General features: G+C 49.7%; 1 protein-coding gene across 4 annotated transcripts in view; it reads right to left on the bottom strand.

Moving 5' to 3' along the window:
* The window catches only part of TOR4A (torsin family 4 member A), a 96,524-nt gene that overhangs the window by 24,958 nt on the left and 53,742 nt on the right, over positions 1-17,824 (bottom strand). The window contains exons 8-9 of one of the 4 annotated variants that reach the window (XM_048822431.2): positions 11,449-11,610; positions 3,218-3,318 (exon numbers count right to left, since the gene is read on the bottom strand). The gene's annotated coding sequence lies outside the window, so the exon portion shown is untranslated. Of the gene's footprint in view, positions 1-3,217; positions 3,319-6,963; positions 7,348-11,448; positions 11,611-17,824 lie in introns of those variants that run through there. The other 3 variants (XM_048822433.2, XM_048822435.2, XM_048822432.2) reach the window with 3 other exon arrangements.

Genomic DNA, 17,824 nt, shown 5'->3' with positions numbered 1-17,824 from the left:
ATGAAATGATGGAGCTCACGATTCTAAGGAACGGTAGGAGGAAAAACAGCAGAGTAAAGACAATGGACGTCAAGAAGGCAGATGGTAGAAAACTCAGAGAATTGGTAGGTAGAATCCCAGAGAAAGCAGGTCTAAGGGGGAAAAAAGGTTCAGTTTTTTAAAGAGATATTATTAAGTGCACATTAGCAAACTATCCTGATGCCTAGGAAGTTTGGTACGAGCCCACCCTGGCTTAAACAGGAGATCTTCAACAACCTGAAACTCAAAAAAAGAGTCATACAAAAAGTGGAAACTAGGTCAAATTATGAAGGATGAATATAAAAAACAACACATGGATGTAGGGACAAAATTAGAAAGACCAAGGCACAAAATGAGATTAAACTAGCTAGGGACTAAAGGGTAACAAGAAAACATTTTACAAATACCTTAGAAGCAAGAGGAAGACAGGGTAGGTCCCATTACTCAATGAGGAGGGAAAGACAATAACAGAAAATGAAGCAGTGGCCAAAATGTTAAATGCCTTTTTTGTTTCAGTTTTCCCCAAAAAGTTAGCAGTGATTGGACAACTAAGATAGTGAACATCAGTGTAAATGAGGTAGGATCTGAGACTAAAATAGTTAAAGAACAAGTTAAGAATTACTTAGACAAGTTGGATGTCTTCAAATAGGCAGGGTCTGATTAAACACATCCTTGAATACTTAAGGAATTAGCTGAAGAAATGTCTGAGCCATTAGCAATGAGCTTTGAGAACACATGGAGGATGGGAGAGATCCCGGAGGACTGGAAAAGGGCAAATATAGTCCCTATCTATAAAAAGGGGAATAAGGACAACCCAGGGAATTATAGACCAGTCTTCTTAATTTCAGTATCCAGAAAAATAATGGAGCAAAGAATCAAGCAATCAATTTGCAAACAGCTAGAAGAAAATAAGGTGACAAGTAACAGCCAACATGGATTTGTTAAGAACCAATCAAGTCAAACCAATCCAATATCCTTCTTCAACAGAGTAACAAGCCTTGTGGATGGGGAGAAGCAGTAGATGCAGTATATCTTGACTTTAGTAAGTCTTTTGATACTGTCTCACATGACCTTCTCATAAATAAACTAAAGACATATAGTCTACACAAACCTCCTATAAAGAGGGTGCAGGACTGGTTTGAAAAGCTTAATCGGAGAATAGTTATCAATGGTTCGCAATCAAGCTGGAAGGGCATAGCGGGTGGGGTCCCACAGGCATCTGCCTTGGTCTGATTCTGTTCAATATCTTCCTCCTTGTACAGCACCTGGCCATGGAAGGGTGGCCATGACAGACTGCAACCAGCCCTTGAACAGAGGGGCTAGACTTGAGGGGTTGTGGTTGGCCACTGCGGCAGGAGCGAACTGGAAAGACTGCTGTTAAACACACACACGCACCCCGGAAGGGGGTGAGTGTGGACTTGGGGGCACTGCTGGAGGGCAGTGTCCTGAAGAGGACACTGGGAGCAACGCGGGTCAAGATGCCAATTGAGGGTGAGAGACGGATGGGACACCTCCGGCAGGGGGTGCTCCGCATGAACTGAGCTAATTCCCAGAGTGAACAGCAGGAGGTGCTGTGGTGGTGAGTCCCAGTCCCGTCACACCCTAATATTTAGTCAACCGAGGAAGAAGCATGGGGTAAAACAATTAGTCTGCCTCTTGCCACCCCAGACAAACAGTCTAGTGGAAAGGTTCCCTGGACTCTTAAGTCCAATGCTAAGAATATACATGGACAAAACAGCTGGATTTTGGGATGAGTTATTGCCTTAGCTATTATTTGCTTACAGGGAAGTACCCCAAGAGTCCACAGGATTTGCCCAGTTTGACCTCCTTTATGAGAGACAGGGCAGAGGCTCCCTAGATCTTGTTAGGGACTCCTAGAAGAGTGCTCTGAACCAGAGGGGAAGCCCATAGCTGAATACATAACCAAGCTCAGAGCGGATTTAAAATTCATGATAAATGTAGGACAGCAAAATCCAGGTTTCACAAGAAGAGTGGTACAACGGAAATGCCTGTGAACGAGCATTTGATGTGGGAGGCTTGGTACTGATGTTACTCCTAGTAAAGCAGCATGAGATGCAAAATTCTTGGGAAGGACCTTTGGAGGCTGTGGAGCAGGTTAATGAGGTTACTTATAATGTGCAGAAGCCCCTCAGGGAGGTTGCCCTATAGACTGTTCCCATACATAGACTAAAAGCTTATCACAACTGTGAGGCTGTTGAGAGTATGATATGTTGTAAAGAGGAGGACTGCATCACAGCCTCTCTAATAGATTTGGTGGTGGAGAGCTACGGGGAGAACATTGATATATGTGAAGGGTTAATACCAAGGGAAAGGTTAGAAATCATGGCTGTGTTGAAACACCACCAGCAGGTGTTTTCATGCAATTATAGAGCCTAGTAGCCCCATGGCATCCCCCGTTGTCATGGTCCACCGAAAAGGATAGACCTATAAGACTTTGGGTTGACTACAGAAAACTTAATGCTGTCACAGTACCCGTGCCTTACCCTATGCCAAGGACTCATAGACTCTGAGGACACGCTAGACGTATTAAGCAGTGCAAAATTCCTGAGCTCTTTGGCCCTTACCAGGAGATACTGACTTAACCAGATGTTATGTGGACTACAGGAGTTCACACACGTAGGTAGATGAGATCATCATTCTTAGCCGCACTTGGCAAGACCACAAAAATCATGTGGGCATTGTGTTGCAAAGACTCACAAGATGCAGGTTTGCTGGCTCAGGTATCAAAATGCAAAACAGGAGCAGCTAAAGTCCCTTATTTTGGTCATTGGGTCAGGGATGCAAATTCATCCTGATCCCCTAAAAGTAGAATTTATTATCAACTGGCCTATACCCCAAGCTAGTATCACAGATTTGTAGAAGGTTTTAGTGATGTGATATATCAATTATCACAGATCTCTGTAAAAAGAATCATCTAGACAAAGTGGTTTGGTCTGAGACCTGTCAAAAGGGTGTTGATAAAATAAAGGTCTTGTCCAAAAAGTCAGTTCTGGCCAGTCCTGATTTTAATAAAGTGTTTGAGCTGTGAATGGATGTGGGGACAGTTCTGATACTAGCAGGGGAGAGCAACCGCACTGCATTCTTAAGCAAAATATTGACCACCACTGAATACAATGATTCTGTCACAGAGGTGGAGTGCTACGTGATTGTGTGGGTAGTCAAACAGTGAAAATGTTACCTGTTCACCAGAATTGTAAGGTGTTAACAGATCACTCTCCGTTGATGTGGTTGCACAGGACCAAAGGTACCAACTCTAGGCAGTTGTGCTGGAGCATAGTGCTGCAGGAAAATGAGATTGTGCACTTCAAGGGGAAAGAAAACATAGCAGGAATTGTCCTGTCCAGAAAAGAGAGCCGAGAATGGATGCCTGCAGAATAGCCAGTGGCTAGCCCGACTGTGTCAATGTCTGGGGGAGCCATGCCACAGCAACTCTTGACAAAGGTCCCCTGTTCTTTGCAAACAACTCTTTTCTCAGACCTGACAAACTCACTACACCAAACATGTCTTATGGGATATTTATCCATAAAGAGTAATATGTAAAGGTATCTATGGAAAACGCATAACTCATCAAGATTCATACAGCAGGCAGGAGAGTGCCCTGGCTATGAATAAAGACAAAAGATTGTTTCAGTATAACAGAGTGTAGGGAAAGGCATTCTGGATCCATTCACTGAAGAAATCCTTTAAGGATCAGGTGGGCCTTTCATGAATAATGGGATCCTGATGCTTGTGAAACCAGCCAGCTGTGCCATGGACTAGTCTTTGTGGGGGGAAAGCCTATTTTATTAGATAGCAAAGGTAACTACTGATAAGTGTAGACCCAGACCCAGGTTTGCATTTTATTATTTTGTGCTGGAACCAGTTGTTTCCCCCTCACTGTCTCTCAATTCTAGTGAACTCTCTATTCTTTGTTAAGAACATAAGACCGTCCGTACTGGGTCAGACCAATGGCTCATCTTCCGACAGTGGCCAATCCCAGGTGCTTCAGAGGCAAACGCAACAGGCGATCATCGGGTGATCCATCCCCTGCTGTCCACTCCCAGCTGCTGGCAGTTAAAGGCTAGGGACATCCAGAGCATGGGGTTGTGCCCCTGGCCGTCTTAGCGAACAGCCATTGATGGACCTATTCTCCATGAACTTATCTAGTTCTTTTTTGAGCCCTGTTACAGTTTTGGCCTTCACAGCATCCCATGGGAACGAGTTCCACAAGCTGACTGCGCGTTGTGAAACAAACCTATTTTTGTTTTATAAGTGCTCCCAAGTGCTGTGTGGTTTACAGGTAAAGCTGGTAGACTGAGGGAGAAGAGGGATGGCCAGTACTGTTGTCAGGGGTGGAACCCTACGTGGAAGTCCCTGAGACTCAAAGTGATGTCTAACATTGTCTGCGAGGACTTGGTATCCCAGCCATGAGAGAGCAAACCCGTTCTGCTGACAGGAAAACCTGCCAGCCGGGCTCATTTGCGTGTTTGGAAAGCAAAGGAAATATTGGTGACATATGACAGAGCTTTCTGTGGCACCAGAAACCCAGGCAGTCAGGCTGGCAGCACTGGTCCAGAGGAGGGTCTCCCTCACTGTCCTGCAAAGCGTTGTGCCCCTCACGACCCACCTCACAATGCGCCACTGCCTGGCTGTGGGACAAAGACCCACAGCGAGAGATTCCAAAGGAGCGTACATGCAGGAGACTGGAAATGCTGTGGGACCCCCACTTGGTATAAATGGCTAGCTGTTACCTTTGTGGCATGAATTGTATCTCTGATGTCAGGAATGTGCAGCGATAACATAACGGACATAAAGCTGTGTCAAAGGCAGGGAATTTGGTTCCTGAAATGAGTGACAGCTCTCCGGCCAGAGAAGTAACAGGACTTGGGCGTAATGTCCATAGACACAGAGATTCCAAGGCCAGAAGGCACCACTGTGATCTCTAGTCTGACCTCCTGTATAACACAGGCCAGAGACCTGCCCTGAATTAATTCCTTTGGAACTAGAGCAGAGCTTTTAGACAAACATCCAGTCTGGATTTAAAAATTGCCAGCGACGGAGAACCCACCATGGCCCTCGGTGAGCTGTTCCAAGGATGCCCTATTTCCACTCTGATGGGACAGGCTCTTCATTCGCTGCGCTGGCCACAAAGGGATTCTGTGGTCCCTTATTTCTAGCTTGCAGACAGCAGAGGGAGCAACTTGCATGCACCTTGTCACTGCGGATGGTCTGTCTAAATCCTGGCCTGGATTAGACACTAATAGAACAGGTTGATGACTACACCAAAGTAGTTAGCTTACATTCCACTCTGCTTGGTTTCACTCCATCATTTCTGTTCATACAAACACAATGGAGAAGGGGCCTGGGGCTGCACTCGCCCTCAGCCAGACACTAGAGAGAGGGAGGGGGTAGCCATGCACAGGCACTGGAGAGCAGCTAGATTCCCAGGCTTCCCCCCATCAGCTCACAGCAATCTTTTACACTTCCCCCATCACTGAAGTTCTTATGTATGTTTACACTGCTGGGGCTGGTTAGGACATGCCCTTAGGAGCCTGCAACATCACACCATTGTGCTGAAACATCATCAGACACTGATGGAACATCCACAGCCAGAGGGTTATAGGCTTTTTCTTTGGTAGGAGTGGCCTGAAAACTACACAGAAAAGACCCGCCTGTAGAGTAGGGCCCGAGGCCATGTGCCATGGCCTGGGCTGTGGGCAGAGCGAAGCCCAGGGCCCTGAGCTGGGGGCAGCGGAGCAGAGCCCAGGGCCCTGTGCCGTAGGAGGGGATGGCAGAGCGGGGCCCGGGGCCCTGTGTTTCAGGCAGGGGCAGCAGAGCGGGGCCCAGGGCCCTGTGCCGTGGCTGGGGATGGCGGAGCGGGGCCCAGGGCCCGGGGCCCTGTGCCGTGGCTGGGCATGGCGGGGCCCTGTGCCGTGGCTGGGCATGGCGGGGGCCCGGGGCCCTGTGCCGTGGCTGGGGATGGTGGGGGCCCGGGGCCCGGGGCCCTGTGCCGTGGCTGGGGATGGTGGGGGCCCGGGGCCCAGGGCCCTGTGCCGTGGCTGGGGATGGTGGGGGCCCGGGGCCCGGGGCCCTGTGCCGTGGCTGGGGATGGCGGGGGCCCGGGGCCCTGTGCCGTGGCTGGGGATGGCGGGGGCCCGGGGCCCTGTGCCGTGGCTGGGGATGGCGGGGCCCGGGGCCCTGTGCCGTGGCTGGGGATGGCGGGGCCCGGGGCCCTGTGCCATGGCTGGGGATGGCGGGGCGGGGCCCGGGGCCCTGTGTTTCAGGCAGGGGCGGTGGAGCGGGGCCCGGGGCCCTGTGCCGTGGCTGGGGATGGCGGGGCCTGGGGTCCGGGGCCCTGTGCCGTGGCTGGGGATGGCGGGGCCCGGGGCCCTGTGCCGTGGCTGGGGATGGCGGGGCGGGGCCCGGGGCCCTGTGTTTCAGGCAGGGGCGGTGGAGCGGGGCCCGGGGCCCTGTGTCATGGCTGGGGATGGCGGGGCCTGGGGCTCTGTGCCGTGGCTGGGGATGGCGGGGCCTGGGGCCCTGTGTTTCAGGCAGGGGCAGTGGAGCGGGGCCCGGGGCCCAGTGCCGTGGCTGGGGATGGCAGAGCAGGGCTCCATCTTTACTTGCAGTATCACCCTTTTAAATTTTATCTCAAGCTCAAGGCAGCTCTGAGGGACTCGTGTATCAGCCTGTCCAGCTGCTCAGAGCAAGGGGGAAGGGAGAAAAGTGCACTTCCTCCTTTCTCCTTCCTCCCTCAGCAGCTGGGATGGGGAAGCGGGGGAATCCTTCACCTCTTCCTCTCTGTGTGGCCCCTGTCCCTCCTCCTCTGTTTAAAGCTCCTCTCTCTAATTTTCAGGGTAGTTTTCTCTGGAGGGGCCTTGGAGGACAGAGGTTGGAAGCTACAGTCTCTACCTGCCCCCAAACTAACCCTGCCGTAGGTCTCACCTCAATGCGTCCCGACGAGCTGCATGTCTTCAAGTCCTCGGTTCCTTGGCTCCACAGAGCAGGGTCCCCGAGCTGGGTGACACCAGAACAGCACTGAGCTCAGTCATCAGGGAAGAGGAAACCACTACTCCGCACAGCGCTCTGCTGAGGGCGTGAGATAAAGTCCCCCTGCCCTTCCTGGAGCGCTAGACAGCCAGGCAAAGAATGCAAATCATGCATAAACAAAAATCTCCACTGACCAGTTCCTGGAAAAGCACCTCCAGCCTGTGCTGTGCTGGGGAAAGGGGACAAGGTGCAGTATCTGGCCCTGCTCTGCTCCCTGGTGCTTCTGCTGCAATTTACTCTGCAGCATTTTAACACAATGTATTCCCCCGAAGAGAGAGCTCACGGGTGCCTGCACCTCTGGCCACATCCTGTTCTCTGCAGACATATAGGGGCCAGGCTGCCCTGGGACTGCACTAAACTGCACCCAATTCAAAGTTTGGCCTCTCAAGGTGCAGTCTGCTCTAAATATAAATGCACCAGCCAGCCGGGCTGTCCCAGGGCTGCCTGGCTCTCGGGAACAGCCCCAGCCTTGGTCTCCTCACCCCATCATCTGCCCCTCGCACTGAGCTTGCTGCTCGCCTCACTGCACGAATGGCCCCTTGCACTGTTTGTCCTAGTCAGGAAGCTAGAGCTCACGCAGAATGTGGCTACCTGCCTGTTAGCAGGACTCAGCCCCAGGGGACATATTAACATCAGTTCTCCAGGAACATCGCTGGCTTCCTCTTTGATTGCAGGGGTTCGCTTTGGTCGAGGGCCCCAGGCCATTGGCAGATGGTGTTCTGCCTGCTTCTGCAGGGGCTGTTCCTAAGTACCCTGAGTGTGGGGGCTGGGCACTCCACTGGCACAATCAGCAGTGCGGAGGCTCCCCCCATGCCGCAGGTGTCTCTGATTCACAGGCACAGCACAACCAGAGGGGGGAAGTTAGGGTATCCAGGCACCAGTCACACCATGGCTACTCTGCACATCACACGCTCGGGAACCCCGCTCTGCACTTGGGGGAGGAGACTGAGGGAGAAAGGATCAGCTGGGCAGTGAGAGGGAGCGCAGGACCGGGGGGGGGAGGGCGAGAACGCATCCAGGGTTTTGCAGCTCCTGATGGGAAGTGTCCCAGCCGTGCACTGCAGCACCCCACCCCACATGCCATGGGGACAGCGCACAAAGTAACCGAGGGAGAGGACGAGGAGGGTGAGGCTGCCCCTGGCTCCAAGACAAAGGACAGGCCGATACTTTCCAAACAAAACTAGGAGACAAGGAAGAGCTCCCTTGGCCTCACTGAGGTGCAGATCAGCCAGCGGCAGGGGCTCATCCCAGAACCCTGGGGGAGCTGTATGATAAGCTGAATAGGAACCTGGAAATGATGACGCATTAGCCATGCCCTGCCAGGGTCTCCACCATTCTGGGCATGTGGCCCACTGCATCCTTCCCAAGGACCATGGGGTGCCATTGGAGTCAGTTTCTGTCCCTCGCTGCCTCGAGGGCTTCCTCGGTGCCCTAGTGAGGGGGGCAATGCAATGCCTCATAGACAGAAAGAAGCCTTTGGAGAGGATGCAGGAAGTGTACAAGACAGCCCACTTCCCCTCCGTGACTGGCTGGGACACACATCTCCCTGCGGTCCCGGTGTGGCCAGTGCTGCCTTCAGACACACACACTCTCTGAATACGTGCCCTGAGGAGCACAGATCCAGCAGCCCTCCCAGGGCACAACTGACAACGAGATGTGGCAACCCAGGAGCCCAGAGACAGGAAAGGTGCCCACGGGATCTGACTGTGTATTTAGCTCAAAGGAAAGGGCACTATAAGTGTGACCTACCTTCGTGGTTCCTCTCTGTAAGAAGTGCTCTAAAGGGGGTGACTGTAGGGCATGGGAGTTCACAGCCTGATCTTCCCCAAGGGAAATCAGCCTGCAACAGTCTCTGTACAGCAGCCAGGAGGGTCCACGATGAGCCACAGACTGTGGGGCTGAGCCCTGGCCAGGGAGAGCTACCTCTCAGATATCCAGGAATGAATTAGAAATGGTGCCTCAGGTACTAGGCCTGAGGAGACCATCTATTGGACTGCCCCCAGCTGGCCAAGCTAGGGACTTTTTTTATCATCTTTTAAGTAACTGTTTTAAGACACCATCTATGGTATCTACAACTGTTCCTTAACAGGTTTCAGAGGAACAGCCGTGTTAGTCTGTATTCGCAAAAAGAAAAGGGGTGGAGGGTGAGAAAACCTGGATTTGTGCTGGAAATGGCCCACCTGATGATCACTTTAGATAAGCTATTACCAGCAGGACAGTGGGGTGGGAGGAGGTATTGTTTCATATTCTCTGTGTATATATAAAGTCTGCTGCAGTTTCCACGGTATGCATCTGATGAAGTGAGCTGTAGCTCACAAAAGCTCATGCTCAAATAAATTGGTTAGTCTCTAAGGTGCCACAAGTACCCCTTTTCTTTTTGTTCCTTAACAGCCAGGTCTAGTAAATGATTCATGCTGTGGGTTGGCGCACTTATCAGCATCCACAAGGAATAGTGCCTCTCAGGCTATCAGCTGAAGCGCATCCAGTTCTTGGCCGTGTGGATTGTTGTGTTCCTGGTTTTTAGAGGACTAGTTAACCTGATCTCAGTTCACAGTGGCAGCATACACACCATCAAATACTTCGGGCAGGGGCGGGGCAGGAGAGGGGAAATCCAGGTGTGATAACTGTCTGTGAATTACAGTAATTGGCCAATTAACACCCCTGGCATTCCCCAATGTCCAAAGCATTTAATCATGTAGATATGCCCTAAAACACAGGAACCACTGATAGTGTCTGGAGAATCTAAGTTTCTGTAAAAAGAAAAGGAGTACTTGTGGCACCTTAGAGACTAACCAATTTATTTGAGCATGAGCTTTCGTGAGCTACAGCTCACTTCATCAGATGTATACCGTGGAAACTGTAGGTTGCAAAGTAGGACTTTAGCTAAGATAGACACATATAGGCTCTTTTTTGTTTGTTTGTTTCTTTGACTGTTTTGTCTTTTTTCCTTCTGGTATTTTGTTCCATTTGCTGCTTGTCACTATTCCCAGGGTCCTGAAGGAAAGAAATGCAGGTCATCAGTCGGCCCTCCAGGGCACTGACAACTGGAACACGCAGGGTAGTGTAACTAGACCCTGGCCTAGTCTAAGGTGGAAGAATCATTTGATTTCACCCTGAGATCAGCAAGGGCCAGAGACTGAACACCAGAGACAAGAAAAGAGGCAGAAGTGCAGCTAGCCCTGTAACCAAAACCAGGTACCTACGCTGTGATCAAGTCACCTCTTAACCTTCTTTCTGACAAGCTAAACAGACCAGAATCCTTTAGCCAGGCGGGTTTTCCAGACCTTGATTATTCTTGGGGCCCTTCTCTAAACTCTTTCCAACTTATCAACATTATTTTTGAAGTGGGGCCAATAGAACTGGACAGAGTACCCAGTAAGAGTCTCCATTAATGCTGTTTAGGGGCATCTATAGCACCTCTGGGCTACTGCCGCTCACTAGTGCTCTGCTTGTTCAGCTAAAGAATAGCATTTTGGGGTCTTAAACTCCCCACTGCACTGTGAGCTCATACTGAGTTCATTTGCAACATGATCTCTAACAACCTTTTGTGAATCGCTGCTTTCCAAATTACAGCTCCTTGCACTATAACAACCTTCGTGGTTCCTCTCTGTAAGATGGTGGATTTTCCATTCCTTGGAATTTTTAAATCAAGATTGTCTGTCTTTCTAAAAGATATGCTCTAGCTCAGTCCCTGAGCTCTCCCTGACACTGTTTAGGACGGCAGCAAGCCTATCTGTGGTATCAAAAAGATTGAGAAACACTGCTCTAGCTCAACCAAAATGTATGGACTCAATGCAGGAATTGCTGGGCGAGCTTCTCTGGCTTGTGTTATGCAGACAGAGAGACTAGACAATTATCCCTTTTGGTCTTAACATCTATTAATCTCTTCCAGTAGTGGTCTCATCAATGCTTACAAAGAGGTAATACCACTTGTGACCCAAGATGCCTAGGATACCCCACACTGAAAATGCCAAGGTCAGAGCAGGCTGCAAAAAGAAGAGCAGATTCTCCCAAAAACTGGTGGTTAACACTGTAGTTAGATTCACCCACCAGTCACAAACTGCTCCTGGTCCCCTCACACTGGTTATCAAGAAGTTGAAAAAAAAAGAAATCACACAGCCCCCTTTATTGCATCCCAGTCTCTGGCTCCCAATCAACAAATAGGTCCAGTAAAGTGAGAAGTTATTTAAAACTCTATTCACTTTACAAAATGTTCTTCTGTTCCCCAAAGGGCCAACCACATTACCAGATCAATACTAGTTTGGATCTTAACAAAAATACCATGCTGCCAGCCAATCCATTAATATCTAAAAACTAAAGCTTTTATTATAAAAGAAAGAGAAGAGAGTTGTTAAATGGTCAAAGCAATCAGATACGTACATATGACTTCAGAGTCCATATATCAAGTTCTTAGCAGCATTGGTGAGTTTGCTGGCTTGTAAAGTCCCTCTGGAATACATCCACAGCTTGGATGGGTCTATCAATCCTTTGTCCAAAACTTCAGTTTGTAGAGAAGTTACTCCAAAGGTGAGAGAAGCAGAGCTAAAGAAAAATGGAGACGATGCAGGTACCTTTTTTATATCCTTTTCCATGTGACTTGTATTTCCTTTATCCCAAATACAAACTCAAAGCGCATGGGCATGGAAAAGTTCTTGGAGTCCCCTGTCCACAGGCATGTCTCTACCTGTCCTGCTGACTCACAGGCATAGCCCCTAGCTTCTCTCAATGGGTTCATTGTACAGCTGATTGCCCTTGATGGGCCATTAAGCAGTCTGGATAGTGCTGATGCCAATCTGCCTGACTGTGTCACCAAGAAACACAGCACAGGTTTGAGATACAGATGTGTGTATATAAAGTCTGCTGCAGTTTCCACGGTAAACATCTGATGAAGTGAGCTGTGGCTCACGAAAGCTCATGCTCAAATAAATTGGTTAGTCTCTAAGGTGCCACAAGTACTCCTTTTCTTTTTGCGAATACAGACTAACACGGCTGTTCCTCTGAAACCTGAGATATATCATACATATTTATAACTCGCAATACAAAGATGATACATATTATATATAAACAAGATTATCATACTTAGCAAATCATAACTTTTCCACTTCCATGGCATATCTTGTAAGATTCATTGCAATTTTGTAATATTAATATCAATCATATAAATGGTCACCTATATTCCATACAAAAAGAAAAGGAGGACTTGTGGCACCTTAGAGACTAACCAATTTATTTGAGCATAAGCTTTCGTGAGCTACAGCTCACTTCATTGGATGTGTTATGCAGGCAGAAAGACTAGACAATTATCCCTTTTGGTCTTAACATCTATTAATCTCTTCCAGTAATGGTCTCATCAATGCTTACAAAGAGGTAATACCACTTGTGACCCAAGGTGCCTAGGATAACCCACACTGAAAATGCCAAAGTCAGAGCAGGCTGCAAAAAGGAGAGCAGTGTCACACCCCTAACGCACTCCTGCACAATATTCACCAATTGTCCCAAACTCCATTCTGGCCTCTGGGGGACACCACATTGTGTATCACAACTTGACCCTGGTCACATTAGTGCTGGGCAAACGTAATATGATTTTTAGAAACCCACGTAATTCCTTCGTAGTTGGGTTGTGATAGGGGCTCAGACCTAACCATCTGGACTGAGCTCTATGCAGGGAGGATGATTATAGAGTGATTGAGGTAAATGCAAAGTTGTTTCCTTTTCTAGTACTTCTGCTTCCTTTTTTCAACAGTTTTGTTCACAAACGAACAAATATCTGGGGCTTTTAATCATTTTACTCGGAGTTTTCCAGGCTGCTGTCTGCAGTGTCACTGTTTCTGTCTTCTTGCCTAGAAGACATAAGCAGTTCCAACATGCTGCGTGTGCTGAATGGGCAGGGAAGTTGAAAATGCTTTTGCGGTTTTATAAAAAAAGGTGGATTATATCTATGGAGACCACACTCCCTCAGCCTCTCTTCAGAGACTTCCTCATTCTCACACCCAAACGATACAACAATGGCTCCAGTCTGCCTTGCCCCACTTCCACAGAACAGCATGTCGTCAGTGTGCACACAAGGCTGAGAATCACAGCCGATGCTGTAAACATGTGGTTTGGTTTATGTTGAGTCCCAGTGTCACAATGAGGCGGCCCTTCCTTCGTTTGAACCCCAGCATAAGCGTGCTGTAAACAGAAGTGGAGAGAAAGGGTAAAAGGAAATGTAAGAAGGAAAAACAGACCTCAGACATGAAGGCCGGATAAAATACTGGGGAGAGGAAATGAACATGAAACAAAAGGGAGAAAGTGAACCCTCACCCAGGGGCCTGGAGAGAAGCTATTGACACTTCCTGATACTTATGGACCCCTCCATGTTCACAGCCTTGCAGCAGAACTCCTCCCACTTCCCCACCCACACGGGTCATCCCGTGGTGTGCAGACAAATTACAAGAGGAAAAGCAAGAGGGAAGCCGACTAAGGAGCTGTGAATTGTGATGCATTCATACTCCCGCAGTGATCTGTGCAGGCCTAGGCCAGAGCCCGGGATGGAGCAATGCAGAGTGGTGCAGACGGAGGAAAGACAAGTGATGGGGGCGATACAACAGCTGTTTGGAAAACACTCCTGGTTGGCTCCGCTTCCATGCTGTTGTTACCCGAGTCAAAGGAGAACGTACGGCATGAAATGTACAGCAGCCCTGCAGGCACGGAGGAGTATTACTGGGGGGGCTCGTTAATACAGTGTCTGGATCTACCCATCTAGGGAAAGAGGGAGGAGGCCCTTTCCAATAGTCACCTAGCAGCTAACACATAAGGGTTGTTAGGGATAATGCTGGCTCTAGCTGTCGGCGGTGGGTGAACCCCCCTCACCTGCCAGAGCCCTGAGCGCCCACCTGAGGAGCCCCTGCAGCAGAAGGAGCCCCAGCCCGCCTGCCCCAACCCGCCACTCACCCCACCCAGCGCAGCCCCATGCCGCTGCCAGGCCTTCAAGTAGAGGGGGAGGAAGGGCAGGGCCTTGGGGCTCAACATGGGCGGGGCCACACCCCAGGTCAGGGGAGGCTTAGCCTGCCCTGGCCTAGGATACCCGCTGCCCATGGCTGTAATCCTTTCATCTTGGGGAGCCCCGAAATTCAGTTTGAAGAGGGTGTGTCAGATCGAGAGGCAGACAGAGTCAAACAAGCCCACAGGCAGCTCAGGGGCTGGCTAGGAGAATAGAAACTGGTGCTAGTCTGTCCCTGTGACATCAAAGGGAAGCTAGTCTGACTTAGCTTGCAGTGAAGCAGAGACAAAATGTGCATGGTAGGAGTTGGTTGTTTTAAAACCCATTTTTCTCTGATGCTTTGTTCCAACTTCTAAATAAAAACCCTTTGTTGGAAGGAGGTTGTTGGTCACTGTCCCTGGATCCTGAAGGGAGAAAGCACAGCTGCCCTCGACTCAGCCAGGCCTGCAGAGTGAGAAGCAGTTGGTATATACGGGGTAGCATACCAGGGTCCAGTCTGAGAGCTGAAGTGTCATGTGATTCCCCACTGAGATAGGGAACGGCAAGAAGCCGAACATCTGAAGTGGGTGCATTCAGAGAGCAGAAAGGACCAAAAGGTCAACTTGCCCCATAAGCATGGCAATTACATATGGAACCCATCTGCCAGGTGGAATCGGCAGTAAAAAGGGCCTGGTTCAATATCCAGGGGCTCCTCTTAACGTTACAAAACAAACCTGGCTTGAGCCCCTGCACCTACACTCCCCCAACCCCATCTCTAGGGGGCAGTACTTCCCCCACTACAAACACTGAGTCCATGTACAACGAAAGAAAACTTTTATCATGAGACGAAACCACAGCATGAATTTGGGGAACACTGCAACAATGAGTTGAAATTACACAAACAATAAGTAACACAGCTGCCCCAGAGTATCTTGTGCAATGCCCTTGTGCTCAGTTTCCCACCTTGAGGTGTGAAAGTCCAAGGGACGAAAGTCTCTAACATACCATTCCCCTTTCTTTCTGCTGTACCACACTCACAGTTTGGTGTCTGAGGCCAGCAATGTCCCAGAGTCCAAGGCTGGGTCCTTCTCCAGTCCCTGAGGGGGGTGGGGGTGGCCGAGTGACTCCTTTGCCTCTGCTCCCCGCTGTCACTGCGGCCTCTGCCACTGCTTGTCACTGTCACTGCTGCTGGCCATTGCTGTAACTGCCTCATCTTTTTACTGAAACCCGGTCTCTGTACCATGTCAAAGGCTCAACCCCTAAATCAGTGATTTCAGAATTCGTGATCAATGAGGTTAAAGTTATGTTTCAGAGTAACAGCCGTGTTAGTCTGTATTCGCAAAAAGAAAAGGAGTACTTGTGGCACCTTAGAGACTAACCAATTTATTTGAGCATGAGCTTTCGTGAGCTACAGCTAGCTCACGAAAGCTCATGCTCAAATAAATTGGTTAGTCTCTAAGGTGCCACAAGTACTCCTTTTCTTTTTGTTAAAGTTATGGTGACCTCTCAATAAGGGCATGCTAAGGATACTTCTGCTGCCTTTTATTCATACAAGAAGAACATTTATTACCCCTGTGTTCAATACTAAAGTAAATTTTAACCCAAAACAGCCAAAATTGATCACTTACAGGAAAGCAGGTCTGTCTGCTGGTCACCTAGGCAGAGTGGCTGTGGCTATGCAAACAGTCTACTCCCGAGGTCTTTCCCCTTCGTTCATCACTAGATGTCAGGGGAGAGCTCATTCAAACCCTGATTACATATATACTGAACAAGAGACTCTTCTGCGGTCAAAGCAGCAAAGTCTTGCCCTGCAGACTCTGCCGGGTCTGTAAATCCTGAATGCCTCCACTCCCTCTCCTGCTGGCTAAGGAAAGACGTTGCATTTTGTATGGACTTGCAGAGCACCAGTTAACACAGTGAAAAAATACAATCCCTTCCTTCTAAGGGTTTGACCTATTAACTATAAAGCTCAGTAGATTTCAAACCCAGACCTGCAGAGCTGCCAGGCAGAAGACACCTCCAGGCTGCCAACCAGCAGCGGCTGCCAGCTTATGCTTGCTACATACAACCTACAGCACCACTGCAGACCCCAAGGAGTCCCGCTGCAAGTGGTCTGAGAGGCAGTAGCCTCATGGCTCCTTGCCCTACATAAACCCAAGTGGTGTTCCAGGAAGCAGGGGTCAGCAACGTGTCCGTACACAGACACAAGTGTTTGTGGTAAAAATTTAGAGGTCTGGGGTAATTTTTCAAGAAATGTTAAATGACCAAATGGCATAACCCACCACCCGCAATGTCCGTCACTAAGCACAGTAATTTTGTCAAGTGTCCATCGCGCAACATGGCCAACCCCTGCCAAGAAGTGTCTAGGTAACAGGATGGATCTTCTGTAGGTGCCTGGCCATTCCTGCTCTTCAACCTCAGCTTGATTTGGACCGCGCCTCCTGACCTGGCACTTGAAACCCAACTCGATCTCTGATCCTCAAGATCAATCCCTGCCTGGAACTTGATGACAAACTCTGCTCCACTTTGCTCAGCCTCAGGCTTGACTCTGCTCTTGTCAGGATTCTGACAGTTTGCCTGGACCACCTTAGCCCAGGGTGAAGATCTACCCTGTGGGAACATGGAGGCAATGGGCGACTTCCTACTCAGCATGCCCCAGACGATACTGGAGATGCCGGAAGGGGCTGACCAGCCCCAGGAGGAGCGCCTCATGCTGCGAGCCCCAGTATTGCAGCTTGCAACAGAGAACCAAGCACTGCACAGGCAATCCGCCCAGCTCTGTGAGGAAAACGTGGCTCTGTGGGCCCAACTGGAACAGCACGCCGCAGATAACCCACTGCCATGAGAGCAGGTGACCCAGCTACGGAATAAGAACACTGCACTCCAGACATACACTGCGGCTATGCATGCAGACCTGGGGCCACCAGTCCCCCTCCCAGAATGTTTTAATGGGGATCACCAAAAATTCAGGGGGTTTCTTAACCAATGCTGCCTGCAGTTTCTGCTCCATCTCCCTAGTCCTACCACACCAAAATAGGACTCATTAAAGAGGAGAGATGCATTGGACTGGACCTCTCTCCTGCTTGAATGAGGCAGCCTGATGCTAACTGAACAGAATGCCTTCCTCCAGGCGTTTTGTGCTCAACGATCCCCACAGAGCCCGCTCTGTCAAGGGCAGGGACCAGCCTCCTCCTGTGCGGCGTGTGTTCAGTGACGAGTCTCTTCCACAGAGTGGAACAAAGCGGCCCAGCTCTACCAGTTCTGGGGGGACTATGCTTGGAGATTAAGGATGAGCGAGCTCATTTGGAGGCCCTGACCGACATAGACACCTTTGTCAATCTTGTCATACATATGTCAATCTTGTCATGCTTTTGACACGGTCTCCCACAGTATTCTTGTCAGCAAGTTAAGGAAGTATGGGCTGGATGAATGCATTACAAGGTGGGTAGAAAGCTGGCTAGATTGTTGGGCTCAACGGGTAGTGATCAATGGCTCCATATCTAGTTGGCAGCCGGTATCAAGTGGAGTACCCCAAGGGTCGGTCCTGGGGCCGGTTTTGTTCAATATCTTCATAAATGATCTGGAGGATGGTGTGGATTGCACTCTCAGCAAATTTGCGGATGATACTAAACTGGGAGGAGTGGTAGATACGCTGGAGGGGAGGGATAGGATACAGAGGGACCTAGATAAATTGGAGGATTGGGCCAAAAGAAATCTGATGAGGTTCAATAAGGATAAGTGCAGGGTCCTGCACTTAGGACGGAAGAACCCAATGCACAGCTACAGACTAGGGAC

The sequence above is a fragment of the Caretta caretta genome, chromosome 16, assembly GCF_965140235.1.
Source record: "Caretta caretta isolate rCarCar2 chromosome 16, rCarCar1.hap1, whole genome shotgun sequence".
NCBI classification, from domain to species: domain Eukaryota; kingdom Metazoa; phylum Chordata; order Testudines; family Cheloniidae; genus Caretta; species Caretta caretta.
This window is presented reverse-complemented; position numbering and strand designations above follow the sequence as displayed.